Below are 17088 nucleotides of genomic sequence, written 5' to 3' on the forward strand. Positions count from 1 at the left end.
CTCATTGTGCTTGGTGCCGAGCCGACCCCCGTAAGAGCATCGAAACGAAACGCTTTCACGCTTTAATTAATGCAACTTCGCGAATAGCAAACTCTATCCAGGCGTTTGAAGGTGCGTTCTCGCGCTACGTACGAACTCACACTTTCAGGCGAGACACGTTCCAGTTTGCATTTCAGCATACTTCGAAAGTGCCGCCATTACCGTTTCCAGCGTGCCTCGCTGAGGAGGAACGACGAGGATGTCAGGAAGAAGGCCACCTCGCGTTTCGACGTACTCCTCGCCTGGGAACTTTTTGCGAGTGGAGGAACATTGTTCGTTGGAAACTGGTTACTATCTTTTCCTCCGTCTCGTTTAATGTCCCGCGGATGTAACGGGCCTTTACCAGTAGCTCACTTATCCCTCGACGTAAATGCTTCTAGTAATTTGGAAGAAAGAAGACCGAGAGTGCGTTCGTTTCAATTTCTGACGAACAAACGCTGGCGTTATTTGCCACGGAGTGGTAAAAGTCCTTTTTCATTTCTCATTCACTCACTTCAGAACGAAGTTTCTAGGCACGCGAAAGCATTGGCTACGTGGAGTGCGCGCGAGCGCATAGTCACGTGCGGGAGCACGCGCGCGCAATCGAAAGGTAAACAAACCTCGGGTACGAACGGGCCGCGTCGAGAGTCCCAATGATCAACTTATGCTTATATCTGGATAACGAACGATCGAATATATAAAGATTTAATATCTCTTGCGCGACAGTACGCTTTCATTTCAATTGAGTAATGACTATTCAACTAATTTCTATATTCCAGAAAATTCAAATTCTACTCCTGGCCCTCCAATTCAGCCAATTAACTTGGTTTTCCCTACAATTATTAACACCAGCAATAACGTAAATTGCCTAACCCAAATTGTGCTTACGTGTTCGGTTAACGTTAATAGCGATTCATACGTGTTAATTTAGCGAGCCTATTATCGCCTTCAAGCTTCACAGACACGGTCCCTGCAGGCTTTGGATCGGGCAACACCCAATCAACGCTTTCCACAGCGAGTGAGAACTACGATACCAGATTGCAAACTCCGTGCATCCAGTCTGGCAGCCACGAAGCCTTTCTAAACCTCAATCATCTATGCAGAACGTAGTGCGAGTTGATTAACCGCAACGCACATGATAAGCTGCAACTACACTCCGCGATATGGAGCGACAGTTGGCCGTGTGGCAGTTGCCACCGCGGTGGCTCAGACTTATTGGCCGGCTCAAGGGATTGGGAACCGAGCATCCAGTTACTCTGCCGCTCGAGAACGACTTGAATATTCACTCAACCCTGTCGCCTACTCTGACGACCCTCGTGATATCACTTAGGCCATAATGAGACATACTTGGCGCCATCGGGAGCACTTTCGGTCAAATTATCTTACAGTTCTTTCAGGGGAACCGCATAAAGGAATCTTGGATGCGGAAAGCTCCAAATGTAAGGAATATACATATATCTCCACCCATGCACATCTTACTTCTCAACTACTTCATCTGGGTTCAAAAGTATTCGTATCTTCTATGTCTATCGAAGACATTTGGTTCATGACGAATATGTACATAAATAAACCTTGCACAGTCGGAATGAAAAATTTATTTGGAAACATCAAACCTATAATTTCATTTAATTTAACAAATACTTATGGGACCAGCGTCAATATTATCGACGTAACTTATTGGCCGAGAGCTGCAACTCTGCTTAAACAGATCGAATACTCCAACCAGTTAAATACAGCAACTGTTTGCAAAGGGATACCTTTTTAAAATGAACCAATCCGTCCCTTTCACCCCAACCCCATCCCCAAACATCCTACAAGTTAGTTGCTATTCCAGTTTTAACCAGGCGGGCTATATTTTAGAAATCGAGCAGCAAACCGGTTGCACTTGCACCTTAAATCGACGATGTGGTGTTTTTTTTTTTTTATCATCAATCATGCCCCCAGTTGTACTTTCGACCGTAACGCAGAGGTCGAGGAGAAAGAGTACACGAAAGTTTAGATTGCTGACTGGCCTCGCTGGTTTACCCACTTTGCCATTTTTACGAAACCCACAACAAAAATCGATCACGAAGAACCAGATCGCGCAAGCCTCAAATATCCTCGATAATTACAACATAATGCAATCTATAAATAAATAAATAACAGCTGGAAATATCGGGGGAAATACGCGATACGTACAGGTTCGTTATCCGGCGTGGGACAGGTGAAACGCGAACACGTGCACCGTGTGCACGCTCAAAAACTTCCGTTAAAATCAAATATTAACGCGTCCGAAGTTGCACGCGGACGCATCGATCCTCGAGGGTATTACGTTGGGATCGCGATAGAGGAGAGTCTGACAAGCTCGCGTGACCGCGAAGGTTTGACTTACGAATCAGTGGCTCGTCAGTGCTGAAGACAAGTTAGTGACAGCCGATTATGGTTTGCCAAGTTTATAAGCCACGTACATATAACTACCGTACGGCGTGGATAGCGAGACGGGGGCCCTTGCCAGTTTAACGAGCGCCTCGAACTTTCTGTCGGAGCATCAGGGAAAGCTCTCGTGATACAAAGCAACCGTTTCTCCCTGAAATCCTCCGGCCACGGTAAACGGACATGTGCGATGCGATCGGGCTTCCCTTGCGTGGGCGTCAAGTGACAGAAACGGGGAAAGGGCGGCCCAACAGTTCGTTGGCGGTATAATAATGATTTAGGTGACCCGGTGGGTAGATTTACGTCGACTCGTACTAGAAAGTCTTTGTTATAAAGTCTTAGGGGGCTGACACCATTATTAACGAATGCAATCTTTTTTTGTTTGTTGATGATAGCGTTATCAATCTTGTTGCTATCGCTATTACTAATGTACGTTGTAGAATTTGTTGAACTAATTGTTTGTTTCCAAACTCTAAGTGTATAAATTGCTACTGCAAACGCAATTACGCAACAAGCATCGATATGTTACATCACCGAAGTGCTCGCTTCCCAAACAATTTGGTTTCGTTTAATTAAATCCGACATCGCTTTCACAATGGGAAAATGCGTTTGTTTATGCCAGCAATCGAATTTCTCGAACGGTGTTCTTCCTGACTGCATCGCTAATTTACAAAGTTGTATTTTAATAGAAAAAAGATATAGGGTACGTGGAAAAAATTATTCTGCTTTCTAAAAATAGAACTTAAAATTATAATTCCGTTGCATTTCATGCAGGACTTGAATCAAGAAGCTTGCTCGGAGTACAATGACGATGAAAGCGATGAAAAAGCACTTTGCATTCTCTAATGTACAACTTTTTCCTAGTTAGACTTTGGACTTCGATCTTGGCAGCGATCATTTCGCAAACTGCGGATAGACGCCGCCGGCTAACAAGCCTCGGCGAACTTTGTTGCCCTGCCTCCGGGAGAATCCCAGAACTGAGTGTATTCGTGATAGAACGCGGAGAACAGTGTTCCCGAACGATGTACTACGCGTGTGAAGAGATAGACATGCAGGTGCACATGTACGGAAATTTCGGAATGATAACGTTATCGTGTACAATTGATCGCTTGATTTGATCATCCGCCGCGAATTACGCTGAATTATATTCGCCGCCAGAATTATATGCTGACCTGGCGATTAAACCACGGCTTTAAAATCAGCTGAACACGATGCGGTCAATTCTCGCGAATAATTCATTTTTAGTTTGTTTTCATGCTCATAAAATATTAACATTAAAATCAAATAAAAATGGTATAAATTGCAAGGACCCTTTGTCAATACTTCCAACAAGTATCGACTCTATTGAACGTGCCTTCCCTTCGTTTCTCCCAATTTATAATTCGCAAAAGTCCTGTTCGGCACTCGGCCGCCATTCAGTCACCCACGATAACTCCAAATTCTAATTAGACCTCGAAGGACTTCCTTCTTCCCGCTTCTCGACGATGACTGACGTTTCTCAAACCAACAAGCACACCGATCCATGAAAATTATAGGACTGCCTGGCTGGGTTTTCCTAAATTGAAGCCACGCGCAGCATCCTATCTTCGTATATACCTCGTGGCTCTTCGGGAACGTCTTCGAGGGAGGAATTACAGCCGAGGTTCGGCTTAACGTCAGTCCCTTCGATCGAATGCGTTTCGAATTTCAGCGTTCGAACAGCGGCAGTCACGACAGCCACTCCTACACGAGAAACAGGCTCAGCGTACAACCGTTGCACCAGACGAGTCCGATTTCCGGACTACAAGTTGGATTCTCCTGATTGAATCTGTCACTGACAGAGGGGGAGGAGCTGATGTGGCAGTTACGACGGCGCAACCGCATTCGTGCATTTTATTTTGCTAACTGTTCATTTTATCCTGCAACGTCTCTCAAGCTTTTTCAAACTTTCTCATCGTTTCGCGATTCGATGTCTGTTCTTTCTTCGGTGACGGGGTCTACGTATGACTTGCCAGGGTTAACTTTCTTTGCCGTCTGCGCATTTCAGGGTTTTCGACTTTGCTTTCTTCGCGGAGCATCTGTCACTCGTTCTATTCTCTTCTCTTTAGGTTTTTACTGCTTATATCGGTTGAGATCAGTTGTATGCCATTTTCTGTTTTATTTTTGCAATGTTGGCTCCCTTCAGTGTCTGTGTAAGTTTTTAAAGGAAGATCATTTCACATGCATTATCTTTCATTTAGTTAAATATTTTTTTTAACATCGAAGGAGTTCGATAAATATGAATTTTCTAATAATATTAACACTCTCAAGCCGACATATGTTTTATTTATTTTTTTTTTACTCGCTACTTCTCGAATACAGATAGCATTCCTTGCACGCAATGCTCCCGAGTTAAAATTGCACATAAAAAAAAAAAGAAACCTGTTACGGTACCATTCTACTCGTTCCTTTTCCACGTTCTCACGTTTTTAATCAAACGGAACATATGACTCGCTTCATTTACCCAATGCACTCTGTATAGATTATCGATACTCGTAAGTACAATCTATTTCGCGAAAAATTGTTCTGTTTCATGAAAATTAATTCATGAGAAAATATTCCCTTGTTTTTGTTTCGCTGGAGACGTCTTGCTTTCGATGGAAAATTAATTACCTGTTTCCCACGGAGTGGGTACAGTTTCTCACAAAAGTATCAGGCCGCGATACGAAATTGGGAAGCATAAATACTTACTTCTAATTTGTTTCGTATTACGGACATTTGTCATTCAAAATAGCACTTTGGAATCTTCGGTAAATAGTCTTCGGTTTCAGAGATAAAATTCACTGTTAAAGTACAAAATAGCGAGATGTATCAGAAGTATAATAGTTATTAAAAGAATTTTTAATACAGCAAATATATAACAAATTTTGTGCATTTTAATATCATCGTTCCCGTATTTTAATATGAGTGAAGGAAAATAAAAATTGCAGCAAGGGAGTTATGCCCTGAAATACAAAAAAATTCCAATAAAATCGTAAGCTCCGAAACAGCACGCTGGACTACAGGAGGGACTAGTTTAAATAGTCGTGCCATAAATAGAAAATCTCGAGTTTACAAAAGAATAGGTATTATTAAAAAATTTATCAACGAAGGCAACGAGTTCTGAGCTATAATAATTTTTAGTGACAAATGCATACTTATAGTTTCGATTAAAAATTTGACTAAAATTCAACAAAAAAAGACCGTGTAAAACATTATTGTTGTAAATAATACAATTTAATACACTGTGACTCAATTTTCTAGAAAATTGACTTATCGTGTTTAGGGTGGTCGGATAGTTTCACGAGGACCTGTACGAATCAATGTTTCATTTCCCTTTTCGAGATCTGGGGCTTTGTGAAAAAATGCATACATACCAGACAGGTGACTCGAAAATCGCATTTTTCCGACACGCGGCGCTCGACTATAAAATATTGATGGTACGAAACTCTTTGTGCAATTACGAGCGCGACAGACGCGGCACAAACGACAGCTAGACGCAAAAATTACGTCGGCCCTGTGACTTTCCGCGATATTAACGTTTCAAGTTCCCGCGAGAGAACGACGTTGAGCGAAAGCATTTGTTACGTTTGTTCGCTGTCGGTTTTGCGGTACGTAATCATTCTTTTTGGTTGTGCACGTTGAATTTCGCGCGAAAGAAGAAGAATTGTTGGATTATTGCTTGCTCTGTTCGTCCTACGACTTGACACCTGACGCAATGAAACCTTACAAAGATTTGCAACGATTCTTTTTCGGGTGACAAATGTGTTTATTTATAGTATAATTTCCTTTCGCTCCGAAACGAACACGGATTCGAAAAACTTGATTTGGAAAAAATGAATCGAAACATTTTTAAATTCATTTCATCGGGACACGAAATGTGACATTAAAAAATAAAAATAATTGGATTTATATTCCACAAGAAATCGTCCACCTAATTTTAAAGAAGTTGAAATGTTCTCATTTTTACCGAACGAGTCGCGCAAGCAGTTATAAGTTTTTCTCTAGGGAACCGTGAGGGATAGCGATGCAATCCTTGTTTAGTATTGTGGGATTTGCTAAAGCCCATTTTATGACACTTGGAGGTATCGCGATTCAGCAATCCTCTCGTTCCTTTTGAATAGAATTTTATATCTCTTACACTTCTAGCCAAGTGTTCTAATAAAAATGTGTAGTAATTATTCGACAGAGTAATAGTGAAATTATTTTTTACTGTGTATAAAATAATTTATTGATCTCTCCGAAGCATTCAATGTTTATACTTCGGGTTCAATTCGTAATTTTCTCGTTCATTTTTCTACATTGGAAGATTTAAATATATTTCAAAATCTAAATTAGCGTTTTACAGATCACTTAATATTTACATATTAATTCAAAATTTATGTATAAATGAATATTTAATATAGAATAAATAACGCAACTCTTCCATAAACTTGTGACTATATTACATGTAAATTGCTAGCGCGTTATCTTCCTCAGTCATTACAAATAGTAATTTCACAGCAATTTCGTGTCAAAAGGTTTAAGCATTTGATGCATTAAACGTTCAAATATAACACACCATATTGTACACATTTTGAAGTGAAATTTAACAATTGTGCCCCTCTCAATAATACGTACATATATTCAATCTTTTGCTTTAAACCAATTTTAATTTTTAAATTACTTCATATTTAGCCATAACATTTTTCCATGAATGCAAATTGCATATGTACATTCATGAGGTACAGAATACTTCTGTTTTAAATGTTTCCACAACAAACATTACGACCAATAGTAAAAATATATGAATATATTTTGTATTAAAGATTTGACTGAGTTTTTAGAACAACTACGAACTTTTAGTTTCTGTTTCAATTAAAGAAAAATATAAGGAAAAAGAATCAAGAACGAGATGTACACAAAGTAAGAGTGAACGAGGCATAAAATATGTCTAAGCACTTCCAGCAAGTGATGGGGATAACCTGATGCGAGAATCTGAAGGGCAGTACTGCAGTCCAAACGTAGCAATGCCCTTTTACGTCACTGTTGATACCAGAAACGCGCATGTATTATTTCGCTATTTTCCCTTCTTTTATTTTTTCTCTTTTGCCGTCGTAGTTCTCATCAGGTAATGTCACCAGGTAGTCTATTATTAATGTGACGAAAAGGCCACGAAGAGCGAGTTTTTCAAATCGCGACGTTTCGATATTCGTGAATCTTTTCAGTTGTCAACAGACTCAGTGGCTGTTCGATTTTCTGAATAAGTGCATTTTACCGAAGTACTCTTCGACTCTTAGCATTCACAACGCGGATGAATGGTCGTTCCCTTCCCATGCTTCGAGTTTCTCGCAGTAATTTCCCCTGGAAAACCTCTTTTGCTTTTGTCACAAAAAGCGGGCAACGTCGTCACGGAACTTTCCACTGGTTTGGAATGTATCGAATTCTCTCGTCTGCAATAGTCAAAATTTCCAAGCAAAAATTAAATAACTCCTTCAAATAGTAGGTACCATATCGAATTTCATTATTCATTGATACATACCTTCCGAGATATAAACGAACACCAAATTTTGTAACCAGGTTACTTTTGCATTTCCTTAATCAGATCGATTTAAGACATCGCGATCTGCAAAAGCCCGGGGGGTTTCGATACGTTTGATAGCTAAGGAAGTAAAACAATTGAAAGTTGTTCTTTTTAGAGATGGTTCGCTTTGGCCACTCGTTGAAGTCTTTATTACATTTTCGCTGGATGATTGGTTTATTACTATGTATTGCTGTTTAATGGAACGGTCTGATAACGTTCACGAGACAAATCGATCGCTCGTTCCGCTCTGTTTGTGGTTTATTTTGCATATTTATTCATCGTTACGTTTAGAGCCATAAATCGCTGATGCTCTTCCATAATCCAGTCCTACAAAAAAAAGTGATTCTTTATTTTTTGCGCTATTCCGTATTTTCGATCGTCAATAATATGTTTTGAATTTATATTGGACATTTTATTCCAGGGCTCTTCGCTATACAAACTCGCTTTTATTTCAAATTTTTTATAAATATTCACTTCAACCGTTGATCTATGCATGTACTGTTATTAATAATAATTAAATAAGACGGGATGTTAAATATCCGAGCGATGCGATCAATATTTCCAGCACTATGAAATTAATAAATTTCTTGAAATTAATAAACCTACTGGAATTACAACGAAAAGTCTTAAAACCTGAAATGGTTCTCGGCGATTAATTTCGCGGTCAAGGTGGAGGGAAAGCAAAGACGTCGCATCTACGAACCCGCTAATTTGCGCCAAGGCAGTAATACAGCATCGTCACAGTGGTTAGCTTGTGTAATTATACATGTAAACATGAATTATTAATTCCGGGGAAACAAATAAGGGCTTTAGGGGGACCCTCGTACTTTGAAACTACTCCTCGATTAAATAGACGTTGCGGGATTGTGACACGAGGCTCGTAATTAATGAAAATTGCGTTGTTTAATACAGTTCCCGGTGAAGGGCGTGTTTGAAGCGCTTTGTCTGAAAATTGCGAGTATACAACTCGAGGTTTACAAAACAGCATTCGCAAAGTTCCTGTTTCATTGGATACAATCACTTTCACTGTAAACTTTCACTGTTCACTGTTAAAATTGCAAAGTGTTGAACGACGAGTTTTTGAAAAGTTTAATACTGAAAAGGTCCGAAACTCAAAGGTCGAAACGTTTCTACACTCCTTATGACGATTACTTACTTATTTCTGAGTTGTAAATTTTGATGCTTTGTAACAAATTAACACAGCACTGATATAGAGTCACATTTATTTAGGAGAAATGTTTCAACCTGGCAACGTCAGATTAAAATTCATATTTTGTCAGAAAAGAATTTTTATTGTCACAAGGAGTTACCTGTCTGATTCACTTGTTCGCGTGTTTCTTCAACGAAAGTGCACATTCAAAGAGGACATGTTCCCAATGTTGACATAAAATATGAATAAGTTTGGTAACAAAATAAAAGTGCATTAGCAGAGTGCAGAAATAGAAGTACGAAGAGTTTAAAATATGCAAGGTAGGTGTCAAATCTTTACGTGACCACCCAAGCGAGACACCTTACGTTTATAAAAGAGATAAGCATTTCGCTACGCTCGACTATATCGAACGTTAGTCGACTGTATGATGTATTTCCGATACTTCTGTGATTCGGCGTATAAATTATAGCTGCATCGAACATCGTTTCAGAAACAGTATTATCGAAAGATCTATTCCGGTGAATCGTGCCTGCTTTTTCGAAATAAGTCTGAGTATAACTTACGACCCAATCACCGATCTTTTAGTTTAATATAAAATCGAATCGAAATAAATTTCGTACAAACGCGTTACGAATTTGTTTAGTAAAATATCGATGAACGGGGCCGTAATTGGCAATTTTTCTTCGCAGTATCGAAGCATGCATAATTTAGATTCGTCGTGGGTGATGAAATCCGTTCCGAAACTTGAGCAGATTGCTAAACTTAATCAGCGTCGGAGACACGTAGCCGGGGCAAGTTTCGTTCAGCTAATTAAGACTCGCGAAACGAGACCGAGCAACGGAAAACTCGCGAAGAAAACCATGCTTGGAATTTCGGTGGGTCGGAGGTCATCCGCGCAGCTACAATTCATCTGGCCCGGCCGATAATTACGTCAATTTATTCGCGGTAAACAGAAGCCATTAATTCCAGTCGCGACGTAACACGCGCGCATACGTTACAGGAATAAATTATACAAACGCATCGAGATATGGTTTGAGGTGGCTTCTGGTGATGGCGGACGGCGTTAGCTGGAAGGGTTGAAGAGGTTGTGGATATCGTGCAATCCTGGCGCACGACTGAGAGCGATTGTATATTACGCAGGGTGTTCCTAAATTGTTCCCCGAAACTTTACCAACGTGCCAGTGGCGCGCAACCTGTTTCGCTCCTGGATGAAAAGCAGTTATAACAGTAAGTAAAACAGTTATTACATCACATATTTTCGAGATTATTCACCTATATTTTCGGGTAAGGGAAAGTGGGAAGTCGTTGGTAGGGAAACATCAAAGATAGATGAATCAGATGTTTATGGAAATAGAATATTTTGAAAAAAAATGTATATTAAGAGAAGAAGAAATAAAGCTACTTCGAATATAGACGCGATCGTAACGAAAGTATTTTGTCACAAATTGAAAAGGCAAAGAGAAAACCCTGGAAATTAATTTCCCGTCTCCGAAATGCGAAAAACCCGAGCGATTCCGTTACGCGAAATTTCCATTCGCCGGAAACTTTCCCTATCTGGCAGTTCCGTGGCGTGGATCTCGAAACTGGTCAGGAGGGGTCGGGGTGATTCGCGATGCTCGCAGAAAAATACACGGTCGGACTTTCCCTCAGAGGCAGGATCACGAAAGTTACGTGTCGTGCGGGTTGAAAGTGATTCCTCGCCGAGCATAACTTTCAGCCACCGAAAATACGTTCCCATTGCTCGAACCTACCGGTGGGATGGTCGTCGTTTCGAGTGGCGAGGTTCACTCGAGCCCACGTTGCCGTGCCAGTCTCGGGGTAAACGGCCATCACCCGGAAAGTTTCGCGATTGTTGCAATAACAAACTCATCAAAACGATCGTGACGTCCGATTCGGACGGCTGTCTTGACGGCTGATTACGCGAGCAGCGAGACGGGCGGTTGTCGTTGCTCGTTATGGCAGACTGCTACCGAACTTTCGTTCAAGTTTTGCACGCGTGAACGGTACGAAGATGCTCCAGAAACTAGTTAAACGCTATTCGCAGACGTTCGGTGCGCGACTTAACGCGAGATAATCGTTCGAAGTCTCCCACCGACGAACTTGTACCTTATCGCTCGGAATTGTCTTCCTACGAGGAATGTTACGCAACTGTTCCCATAAATATCGAATTGCGCTAACTTGTCGGTGTACATAATTATAGAATACCGTCTCGTGTAGGAAACCTTGGATTTACTCGATGTTGAAGAAGAATTCCGTTAATTTGTATGTTTGAGTTTGGGGCTGGTGTGTTCAGGTGTAAGGGCTTCATTTTATGGCTTGTTCTTTTGCAAGATATAATTGATATTCAACGTTAACTCTTGGAACGTCAAAGCCCATCATTGTAAAATACACCTGTATACATACACAAAATTTATGAAGTATATTTCTAGCTAAAATTCTTTCACCATTTCAATTAAAATTCAATGGCTAATATTACCCATCACCCATCATCTCAAGACCGATGCTGCGTTTGACATGGGCCACCGATACGCGCTACAACCCATCCAGAAGACCGTCGCTGTTAAGGAACGTTAAACAAATAGGTCGCGATGACGTCGACCGAGCATAAGGCCGCGGCTCGAGCATAATTAAGCTCTCAGCGAGTTGAACCGACCGCGGACCAATCATCCCACGAATTTAATTAAAAGCTTCGCAAGCCAGCGAGTCCGGTTGCTCAAAGAAGTTCGCACCGCGGCGACTACGACGGGACTCGATTGTGCTCGGGGTGGCTCGAGCCATTATGATAACTGCATGCACGGGACGCGTCCCAATTATGGGGCTGCACGTGTGCAACAGAAATTCGAGACGCGCCAGCAGTTTCAAGCGCGAGCACCGTCGGATCCGCAACGATCCAAGCGCACTTGTTCGGTTTCCTTTGTGGAAACGACGCTTAACGCGACTCCGTTTCGCAGTTTGTAAAGGCGACCGACGGTAAACCGATCGGTGAATGTTTAATAAAATACGATTGACCGCGCACGAAGGCAGCATTGTTATTGCGCTTAGCGTCGCGGTTTCTCTTTTAAGCTAGGAGTCCTCGAAACGAACTGGTTTGCCCTTCCTTTCTCTAATTTCAAAAATACAATAATATTCTAGCGTCGAATACTACGCTCTTTGAGAAAGAATTATCGCTACAGGTGATAATTAGCTCCTAAATGTGACCTAAAAGTCCACAACTAATCGGTTCGCCTTTGGAAAAGTCTCGCGATTTTATGAATAGGTATCGATTTAATTTCGTCGTCTAGCTTGGCGGAGGAAAGTTTCATAATTGATGGGACGGAGGTCTCTTTAGCAAAGGAGATTGAATAGAAGGTACGGAAATTGTTTTCTGAAAATGATGAAGATGTTGATAGGAATTACACCATGGAGAACTTTTGGGGCAGAAGTGATTACACGTGCTGTCGGTGTAAAATAGGAAAGTAATTAGAAGAAGCCTCGATTTATGCAGACTCGAGTCGAGTAAACTTTATTTAGAGTAGATCGAATTTAAACGATCAGACACTGCGAGAAGAATCCATTATTCTCGCATTTTACGAGCTTATAAAACCGCTCTGTATTTATGCGTATTTAATCCACTTATGTAATAAGTTTCGTAATGCTTATTACGAGGTCTTTTAATACAAATTTTACTGCAGTTCATATTCATATTTATAGGGCGTCATCATCACACCGTGTTACATGTTATTGGACTTAACCCTAAGTCTAATGAAAATCATAATTTACGTACCTTTAGAATGCATGCATATAGCATGCAGTGTAAATTCATAATAAACGTCGAAACAAGCAGTGTAAACAATTGTTTTTATTAAATATATAATTATTAAATATTAGCCTCATTGTACCATGTAGCTCGGCGTAGATTCGTCCGATTCGATTCTAACAAAATTCAAATTTAAGAACGGAATTTGAATTATCTAATAGATTGTTATGATCATTGTTAAATTAAAAGAGGAATACGCTATTATAGGTGACGAATAAATTTCAAATTCATTGATTTTGTAATTCGTAGGGCCAGAATTAATATTAATTAACTAGTTTCAATTCTCTTTTCACATTTCAAAACGTCCCTGGTCCCAAAAGAATGCAAGTGCTTCTCGAATGGTAAAATGAAATTAAACCTCGCGATAGAGTATTTTAATACTTCTATAAATGACAAAAGCAAATTCATTAGAAGAATGGCAAGCGGGACTCGTGATTCCCCCTCACCCTCGCCGCGGTGATTCTTCTTTGTTCTGGTTATATTAAATCCAGCTGCCGAGGCTGGTATAAATATTCTTGAATTTTAAACAGGCGTTATGCTCGCGCATATGCATGTCGTTGGGAAATAATAATAAGCGATTGTCCCACGACTCCGGTTATCGCGGGTCTCACTCCACGGATATAACTTCGTCTCGTCGTCGAAATAGAAATAGCACAGGCGTTTCGGTTCGATCTTTGGGGAATAATATCGTGCACCGTCGCGTAGCGTTTCATACTTTGATGCGTAATTGCACTGGCACCAATTCGGCAGTTTTGTACGCGAATGTATGCAACCGTCCTCGAGAGTAGTTTCGCATTAAACGACCTGGTTTTTCATTTATCTTACGGAACGGTCGGCCAACACGCTTCCATCGACTACGATTCCCGCGAATTTTTCTAGCAATTTTCAACACTTGACGAACTTCTGTCGGCGTAGTTGCAGAGTATGTTGGGATTTAAGTTTGATAAAGTGAGAATAGTCAGTTGAAACGAAAGGTATACGTGGTATTAAGCTAGAAAATTTTATTCTTATATTTACAAAATAGTAAACACAGTGAAACCAACATTTATACAATTGCGATTTTATGTGAAAATGTTTGTAGCGTACACGTGACTTTTCCGGAAATGTTCAGCATCGCGAAAGCGCAAGAATTCCATTGATGAAATGTCAATCCTCGGATAATAGATACATTTCTGCCCTCTAATTAAATGCTTCTGCTAGATCCATACAGGCGGTACTCGATTCAGATAGACACAATATCCAATCGAAGCTAAAACAGTATTCATCCTCGTGTCTAAATACGTCACTTCTCTAACAAGTCTGCATTCAGACCTCGAACAATAACCAAATCTCGAGTAACCATCAAATCATGCACAAATCTGAAATAATCTGATAGTCAGTTCTATAAGTACTCGTACCCTTCATGTCCATTGAAGAAATTTGTCTAAATTAAGTGACAGCTGTGATGTTCCCAAACAAATTTTTCATTATAAATATGTACATGAATAAACTTTACACATTTATAATGAAACATATCATTTAATTTAGACAAATTTCTTCAATAGACACGAGGGTACGGATACTTCTGGGACTGACTGTAGGCCAAACATGGTTTTCAAATTTACAGTTGCTTATCAAATTAGAAATCCAGGAAGAAAATGTATAAAAAGATAAGAACCTTTAGGATATATTTTTTATCACCCAGCACTGAGAACTTCGTTTCCCTTAACAGAAGATTTTTTTTCCAATCGCAGTAAAACTAACTTTCTCTTAAAATCGTCACAGCTAAGAGAATGTTATCCAACTGCCGTAGATTTGCATACCTCATCAGAAGTTCCCCTATCTCTTCAGGTGTCTCTCTACTTCAGGAAAATTCGTCAAAGTTGGCATCTCTCGATCACCTACTTAGACTTCATGGAGCACTTTGAGGAAAATCTCTCCCATTCCGACAGTAGATCCGGTAATTAGCAGCAAAGGTAAGAAGAGAGGGACACGAAGTGAGAGCTCCAGTCAGCGAAATCAATTGAAGCAGCAAAAAGTCAACTAACTGGCGGAAAGAGAAATCTTTTAAAGAAATCAAAAGGAAGGGCCGCAAAAAGAATGCTGAGCGATGGAGATTGACAGGGGTTGGTTCTCACTTTCTCGCCGTTTCGATTATCACTGACCATCACGGTTGGGAGCGCCGACGATCTTCATTACTCGGCAACCTGCCTTCCCTTTGGATTTCTCCACGACGTTGAGCCAAGAAATACATGTAGATATCACATAGAATGCGTACAATTTTATTTCTCTCTCCTCTTCCTTCTTCATTTTCATCTTTTCCTATTTTATCTTATAATTTTTCTTTCTTAAGCCAGTATTTTCTTTTCCTCTGTTAAGCCAGTATTACTTCAAGCTTCTTTGCAAATAAGTTGTACTGCATATGATATGACAGTCTATTATGGATGTATCGATTGGTTATTTGACAAATTAATTTAATTTCCGGCAATGCAACCATTTCAGTGAGAGAGATCTTCATCCATGTCACGTTTCCTTGCATCGTAAATTTATAAAATCTGCAGCTTACTCATTATGCCAGTCAACGAATCACAGCCAAACCAGATATTCCACGATTTTCCTTCCATAAATACTCGGTTCCTATAATATACCGTGGAAAAGGAAATAAAGTACATTTCGTAAAAAGCTTCTCGAAGTTTTCTTTTCCCCACTGTATATCTTTCGATCTTAAGTTTTGCTTCTTGTTAGAAGCGAGTCGTGGTTAACGAAAGGACGAGAATCACTGCTATAATAGACATTGTAGCACCGATGTGGCAAGGTTTTGTTGTCTCGAGTGTAACAATTCTCGACCGTAGCATGTAGACCTTTGGAGGACGGTATCGCCTAATGTTCCGTCCATAGTCGAGCGTGATTGCGTCCCGCCAAAGTCAACTGTCCCGACAGCGTTGGCGCTCTATTTAAGGGTCGATTCATATCGCGTCACCGTCATATCACGAATTGTCATGTTAGAATAGCTGTGTAGATATACGGCTGCGATCCGTTTAAGGGAAGTTAGTGATTAATTGTCGCAGCTATCACGCTGGAACGTTATTCACGTATGAACGGTTGACGCATAATGAGCACGTGAGGTGTCATTAAAAATTAGCACGTCAGGAGTTATTGTTATCATTACTCTCCTTTATCAACCGAACGAATCGAGCACATGATATTAGTTTACATCGACATTTGTAAGTTTCAAGTTTTAACGCATCTCGACTAGTTTCAGCGGAGTATGATTTTTTAAAATTACAATCTAATCTTACATCCGATGCAAAAAATGTTTATCGGCGTATGAGCCTCCTTCGTATTGCATATTGCATGTCGCGTAGGTTATAAATAGCTTTGAATTATTGCTTTAAGAGCCGCAGGGTGTATGTAAATCGTGGGGTAGCTAAAATGTAAACACAGGCCACGTCCCAGGCAATAAACTGTTAAATATTAGTTTTGTTTTTGTGTAAATGTTTGCAAATATGAAAAAATATTATGTATAAGTGAAATTGTAAGTTGAGCTAATTTCTAAACAGGACATGTTTTATAAAAAAAAAAAACTAGAAATTTCCACATTTAAATATCTTCATTTGGTATAAGATTTACATTCGGCAATTGGCGATGCACTTCTCTGATTTTGGAACCAGCGAACTGTCTGAGTATTTAATGAAACGTTTCCTGTCAAGTTGGCATATTGCCCTAACACCATTGTGAACTCCAAGAAACGCAAGGGAAGAGCAAATTATTGGCAAATATTTGAATATGCCAAGAAGCATATATTTACCGACGAATCAGCCGTAAAACAGCAGCATAAACGCAGTTAATATTACGCGAAGCCTACCTTCTTTCATTGACTTTGTTATTTCATTTTCGCTCCCCATTTATTAAACTGAAGCCGATCTTCGAACCTACGAAATGTCTCCACTCGAAAAAATTTATACGCTGTATAACAACTATTTAACGTAAAGCATGTCAGGTACCTCGTCCTGCATTTAATTAATCGCAGCTAACGGTCATGCACAAAACCTATTTCGGTTGGCTCATCCAATGAACGTTATAAGGAGAAACTATAATTTATTTCCTGCTCAATTAAATGGCGACTCGCTAATTACGAATTAACTATGTCGATCAATATTGCTCTCTTCGGCA

The 17088-nt window shown here is 40.1% G+C and overlaps 1 protein-coding gene across 7 annotated transcripts in view; it reads right to left on the reverse strand.

The window, feature by feature from the left end:
- Nucleotides 1-17088, reverse strand: part of LOC128877874 (collagen alpha-2(IX) chain) — a 236225-nt gene that overhangs the window by 68965 nt on the left and 150172 nt on the right. The gene's annotated exons all lie outside the window — the stretch shown is intronic.

The sequence above is a fragment of the Hylaeus volcanicus genome, chromosome 6 (assembly GCF_026283585.1).
Source record: "Hylaeus volcanicus isolate JK05 chromosome 6, UHH_iyHylVolc1.0_haploid, whole genome shotgun sequence".
NCBI classification, from domain to species: Eukaryota; Metazoa; Arthropoda; class Insecta; order Hymenoptera; family Colletidae; genus Hylaeus; species Hylaeus volcanicus.